Source organism: Tupaia chinensis, unplaced genomic scaffold (genome assembly GCF_000334495.1).
Source record: "Tupaia chinensis unplaced genomic scaffold, TupChi_1.0 Scaffold000275_1, whole genome shotgun sequence".
In the NCBI taxonomy this organism is placed as follows: Eukaryota; Metazoa; Chordata; class Mammalia; order Scandentia; family Tupaiidae; genus Tupaia; species Tupaia belangeri.
Window position 1 is genome coordinate 8,437,318 of NW_006159757.1, and position 6,523 is coordinate 8,443,840.

At 44.1% G+C, this 6,523-nt stretch overlaps 1 protein-coding gene and 1 long non-coding RNA gene across 2 annotated transcripts in view; one reads left to right on the forward strand and one right to left on the reverse strand.

Moving 5' to 3' along the window:
- The window catches only part of LOC102469129 (uncharacterized), a 15,579-nt gene extending 11,306 nt beyond the window's left edge, over positions 1-4,273 (reverse strand). Inside the window, exon 1 of the long non-coding RNA XR_334767.3 lies at positions 4,179-4,273. This is a non-coding gene — a long non-coding RNA (uncharacterized LOC102469129). The remainder of the gene's footprint in view (positions 1-4,178) is intronic.
- Positions 1-6,523, forward strand: part of ANKRD16 (ankyrin repeat domain 16) — a 34,947-nt gene extending 28,424 nt beyond the window's left edge. The window contains exon 8 of the mRNA XM_006150063.3: positions 5,939-6,523. The gene's annotated coding sequence lies outside the window, so the exon portion shown is untranslated. The remainder of the gene's footprint in view (positions 1-5,938) is intronic.

The following is a 6,523-nucleotide window of genomic DNA, read 5'->3' on the forward strand; positions in this document are numbered from 1 at the left end:
GAGGGAAATATAGAGGTATTTTTGGCAGTTTCCATATTAGTTATCCTGCCTAGCTTTCCTTTTAGACAGGACGACAGGTGCACCTAGGTTGGTCTACAAATGGAACCCAGGCATCCCAGGCAGTCTCAGCCACCTCAACAGTGCCCTCTTGGGCCACTGCAGCTGGGCATTCTCTAACAACTTATTTTTTCTTGATTACCAAAGGGTGCCTTGCACTGTCCAGAGAGAAAGCACCTGCAATGGGGCACACTCACACCACAATCCTTTCCTAGGCATACTCATGCACATATGTGTGTGTGCGAGCACACACATACATACACACACACACACACACACACACACACAGAGCACGTTTTCCAAGCCTCCTAGGGTAGCGATTCAAACCACAGTTGGCCATGTGCGATCTGGGCTCCTTATACATGGCACTCAACCACTGCTGACTCCCTCTTAAAATTTTAAGTGCCCAATAAAGTATTGTTAACTGTAATAGAACTGTGTTAAACACAGATCCCTAGAACTTTTTCATCTTCCATAATCTGTTGCACAGCATCTCCCCATTTCCTGTCTCCTCTGGATACCTGCATTTTTTCCAAGCCCCCAAGTGATGTCTTTGTGCATGCTGCTGGCAGGGAGCCCACATTTGGTAAACCACTGAAGTGGGGAGCTGCAGCAGGATCATGAGGTACCTGAGGTTCATTGCCCTAATTTTTCCTCCACCACAGTCAGCTGCTCAGATACAGGGTAGGTGGAAAATTAGACCTCACCAAGGTGGGGGGTTTGCCAGGCAAGCAGAACAGAAGGGTAATTTCGCATGGTGTCTTATATGTGATACATGCTTAGAATACATACATAGTTATTATATACGGGCACTAGAATACATACATTGTTATTATATACGGGCACTCGCTGAAAAGACAGAGAGACAGAAAGCAAGAAATCACTCCCCAGGGAGATGGCCACGCCATAATCCCTTCTCCATTCTCCTCTAGGGATCTTGGACACATACACACATGCGTCTGGTGTGAGTTTCAAGCCGCTGGGTCTAGGACTCAGACAGACTGTGGTCAACTATGAGAGTCCAGCAACATTACCGTTATGCCATCTTCTAGTCCCTACATAATTGTTATTATCTAGCACCAGCCTACTCTTACACCCCTGCCTCCCAACATGCTCAAAAATCTCCTTTTTCTAACTATAACATGGTAGTTACAAGCCCAGGCTCTGGAGCCGAGCAGACCTGAATCTAGCTATGTGACCTTGGGTTAGTTTCTTAACATTGCTATGCTTCAGTTTATCTGTAAAAGGAGAAAAATCTGACCTCCTCCTTAGAGTTGTTGGGAGCTGTAAATAAAACATTGCATTAAATCGCTTAGCACAGCAGCTACACGTAGAAAACAGCAAATGTCAAAAGATCCTCAAATACCAGATTAGAAAAGATTTAATAAAAATTAGTTCTGAGCATAATCTCTGCCCCCCCGAAGCCCAGCAGTACTGTAAAACCTCTTCCCCATTCACAACGAGAATTAGTTTCTTCTCCCCTGTTCTTGCTTTGCACTTTGGATCAATTATCACATGATATGCTTTATGTTAGAAGGATTTTCATATGTGGTCGTCAAGGCTGCTGAGTCGTGCAGCTCTGGAGAACAGTGCCTGTTTCTTACTCATTAACCCCGAAAGCCCTGTGTACTGCTCCTGTACATATTATACCTTCAAGGAATCATCTTTACATTTGAGTAAGATTATATATAATGTGACATTCATGTCTCTTATTTAATTTCTAAAGAGTTTTTCTAAACATAACACTTTTTCATTTGCTCCAGGGCACGTGCACTCACCAGAGAAAGAGGGCAAGGGAAAGTAAACCAAACCGTCAGATTCAGGACTCGAACCACAGTCAGCTGTGTGGGAGGCTAGTGCCTTAACCATCACACTCTCTGCCTGGCCCTGGCAGTAGTTCTTTTAAGGTTCTTAAAGTCATCCCTGAAAGATTCACTCTAGATTGGCTCTTGAGAGATGGGATGACTTCAAGAGCCATACTGCAGACCTAGTCCTTGAAAGAAGTACTGCTGGTGCCAGCAGGTGGCGTGGTGGTTAAGATACTGGGCCCACATGGCTGACTGCAGTTCACATCTCAGACCCAGCCCCTTGCTTTCTCATTTTCTCTCTCTCTCTCCCTCTCGCTCGTGAGCGCACGCACCGTATAGCACATTTAAAAATAATAATAAATAAAATAAAATAGCTCTTTTAAAACAAACGAGCAAGCAAAAACACTAAAAAACTACTGCCTTTTCAAAAAGGGAAATCCTTCCCAAATTGTGAAGCTGCCGCCTCAACTTCTAACTTCAAGCATAGGGCTCGCTGTAGTCAGAAAGCCAAAACAATCCGTCTCCATGCAAAAACACCAGTCACAGCCATGACAGCCTTTGCCAACTGAAGCAGCAGAAGTATGGCTCCCTCTTCTGCCTCCTAAAGCTCAAACTATTAGCAGAATTCAACTCAGGTCCCTCTAAGGGAATCTGGGAAATGTAGCTTGTAATTTTCCTGCATCTACATGTGTGTCAGAATTCCCCCCCAGACCTACATGTGTGAAGGTTCTTGCTTCTTCCACACCATCACCAAAGCTGGTATCATCGCACTTTTTTTCTTTCCTTTTTTTGGTTCTGTTTTGCCATAAGATGTGTGTGCTTGCCAGAGAGAGAGGCAAAGTGAGAAATCACCTCCTAGCAGGGCTGGCCACAATACAATCCCTTCTCCTCCATTCTCTTTTCAGAATTTCTGGCATGTGGGACCAGCAGTTAGTGTAATGGTTATGTCGTTGGACTTCCATGTAGTTGACCGTGGTTCGAGTCCTGGACCTGGCGGCTTAAACTCACCCTGGGCTAGTGTGCATGCTTGCCCAAGATCCCAAGAGGAGAATGGAGGAGAAGGGACTGTGTCATGGCCATCCCCTCTGGGGGGTGATTTCTCACTTTCTGTCTCTCTGTCTCTGTCTCTCTGGCAAGCGCATGCACCCTATAGCAAAAACCTCTCCCCGAAAAAAGAAAAAAAAAAATCAACTCTCACATTTTCTTTTCATCATTGTTTTGTTATGTTGATTTGTAAGAATCTTTTTTTTATATTGAGCTAATTAGTTCTGCACATAATTTTCAAATAGTGAAGATAAAATTATTGATACACACTTATAAGTGAAGAAAGCAGACTAAGGCATAGCAAAATTATGTATTTTCTTTTTAAAAAAACTCATTTGAATAGATATGGACAGAGGCTAACTAAAATGCCTGGAATGGGTTAACATAGATTCTATGGACTTGGTAGGATATTTCTTATTTGACTACAGTAAGCGGTAACTTTAAAGCAACCTCTCAGAGTTCTAAACCTTTCATCTGTGCCAGCCTACAGTGTGCATGATCTTTATTTTTCTCAAATTTGCTGAAAATATACAAATAGGATGCAAATGGACATAGAAGACAAGACAAAAGAACAAAATCCTACTTTTGGCTCATCCTGCCCCTGGAATATTAATACGTAGCTCTGGGTCTACCACATCTTTCCATAGCTATACATATTTAGATCATTCAATTCAATAAATTAGTGTTAAATTGAAACAAAATCACTCGGTAAGAGACATCTACAGGTAAAGAAAAACATACTCCAAAAAGCAAAGAAAATTGATCATCTGCACCATTTATGTAGATACCATTTTTTTTTTTTTGAGAGGTTTTTGCCATAGGGTGCGTGCGCTCGCCAGACAGACAGAGAGAGAGAAATCACTCCCCAGGGGGGATGGCCATGCTGCAATCCCTTCTCCTCCATTCTCTTCTCGGGATCTCGAATATGCACGCACACGCGCCCGGTGTGAGTTTTAAGCCACCGGGTCCGGGAAGCAAACCGCGATCGACTACATGGGAGTCCAGCGACATAGCCATTACGCTAACTGCTGGTCCCTAGATAACATATTTTCTCAAACTCTCCTTCCTATCTACACTCATGCTGACACAGACACATGGGAAAGATCACTACTAATCCTTTAGTACATAGTTATTCTTTCTCAGAGCTTCCATAGCACTCCATTCACACCTTTTTTTTTTTTGTGGCTGACCTTAGTTCAACTATAAATTATGTTCTGATAGCTAACCCAAGATTACAATGACACAAACCAGAGTTATTTTGTCTCCCACCTAAGGGTCTGGGCTGGACCAACTGAGAGCGGAGCAGGTGCTGGTTGTCACAATCCAAATTCCTGATGGAGGTTCTACATTCTATATGCATCACCCTCTACTATGTGGTCCAAGACTGTTCCCCAGGCTGCAGAGGGGAACAAGGGCAAAGGGGAAGTCTTAACCCCCGCCCCTTTTTTTTCCCCTAAAGAAACGCAAAGATCATTTCCATTCACCAATTCTGATTGGGTACAGTTCAGTCACATGACCACGGAAGAGACTTAAAATTGAGGGATGGGCCCTTGTCAGAGTTACCTTGATTAGGACTGTTGGATATAATTACCTCTTCCATGACCCTGTCCTTCCACCTCATCACACTTCTTAAAAGTCCTAGGAAACCTGGAGTAATCTATTCATAGACCTGAAGAACATTAGAGGCATCTATGAAGACAGGACCAGAGGCTGAGGAAAAGGCTCAGTAGTCATTTGGAGCCAAGTGCGAATCCCTATACTACTGCTCTCCAGCAAGCAAACTTGCGCCCCTCAGTTCCCTGGTAAATGTGGAATAAGAATAGCACCTCCTTCCCAGGTTTCATTTTGTTTTGTTTTTTAAGGTTTTTGACATAAAGCACATGGACTCACTGGAGAGAAAGAGAGAGGGATAGTGAGAAATCACTCCCCAGAGGAGAGGGCCACATCATAATCCCTTCTCTGTTTTGAGCATGCACATATACGCACCCAACATGATTTTCAAGTTGTCAAGTCTGGGACTCAAACCATGGTTAGCCATGTGGAATCTAGCACCTTAACCACAATGCCACCTGCTGGCCCCCTTCCCAGGTTTATTGTGAAGACTGAGTTCATTCATATGATTATGACACATGGCAAGCACTCAATAATGACAGCACCAATTGAGTCTGGCTTGATGGGTAAGTTGTGAGTGATGAATTTAAATCAGTTAATTGCAGCTCAAGATCAGGAGGGAAGGCTTAGGAAAGAAAAGTTATCGAGGCACCATTTGTATTTTGTGTTCCCAATTTTCTCTCTCCTTCCTTCCTTGGAGACATTTCTTTAGCCCTCAGATGCCTCCATTTTCTTTATTAAAAAGAAAACATGGGGAACCAGCAGTTAGCGTAATGGCTATGTCGCTGGACTCCCACGTGGTCGACCGCGGTTCGTGTCCCGGACCCGGTGGCTTGGAACTCACGCTGGGCGCGTGTGTGTGCGTGCCCAAGATCCCGAGAGGAGAATGGAGGAGAAGGGATTGCGGTGTGACCATCCCCCCTGGGGGGTGATTTCTCCCTTTCTGTCTCTATGTCTCTCTCTGTCTGTCTGGCGAGCGCAAGCGCCCTACAGTGAAAATCTCTCCAAAAAAAAAAAAAAAAAGAAAACATGAAGACCTGCTCTGTGGCCTGGTGATTAAGGCAGCTGTATCCTACATGGCCTACCACAGGGTTCAAGCTCTGGACCCTGGAGCTTGGTAGACAGACTGAGTACTTGTGTATGAGTGCCCAAAATCCAAAAAGAGGGGAAAATGGAAGAGAAGGGATTGCAGCACGACCATTCCTCACACGAGTTGCTTTCTCACTTTCCCTTTCACTCTGTCTTTCCCTCTCTCTGTAGTGAGCACATATGCCCTCTAACAAAACAAAATAAACAAAAAAAGAGAAGAAAACTTGGGGTCTGGCTTCTGGGAAAACTGAATGCCACTGCCCAGGACTCTTGCATCTTTTTCACCAAAGTCCTTGAACTCTCGCTCTCTTTTTAATCCACTGTATCAGATCCCCAGCTGCCCCACCACAAGAGATTTGAACACCAGCTCTGAGATCGCCACTAAAGACAAAGAAGGAAGTTGTGGAGGAGGCAGAGAATGGAAGAGATGTCCCTGCTAATGGGGAGCAGGAGGCTGACAATGAAGTGAATAAGAGGTTCGGGAAGAGGATGGAGATGAAGATGAGGTGGCTGAGGCAACTATAGCAGACGGGCATCTAAAGATGAGGATGATGATATCACTGCCAAGAAGCAAAAGACCAATAAGAATGACTAGACAACAACAAAAAAAGGAAAAGTTAAACTTAAGAAAAGCCACCATGACCTATTCACCCCCCACTTCCTGTCTCAGAATCTAAGCTTGGTTGCTTTCATGTAGAGGCCTGCCTGGGGCCCACCATGGGTGCCACCCGCAGTTGACACGCACTCTCCTCCACCCAACCCAAACCACAACCTGAATTTGTTATGGGGGAGGATAAAAGAACCAAAATTTTCAAGACATTGCTTTTTCTCCTAAAAGTATTGCTTAAAGGAAATTTTATTTTATTTATTTTTTTACCAGAGAGTGTATATGTTCACCATAGAGACAGAAAGTG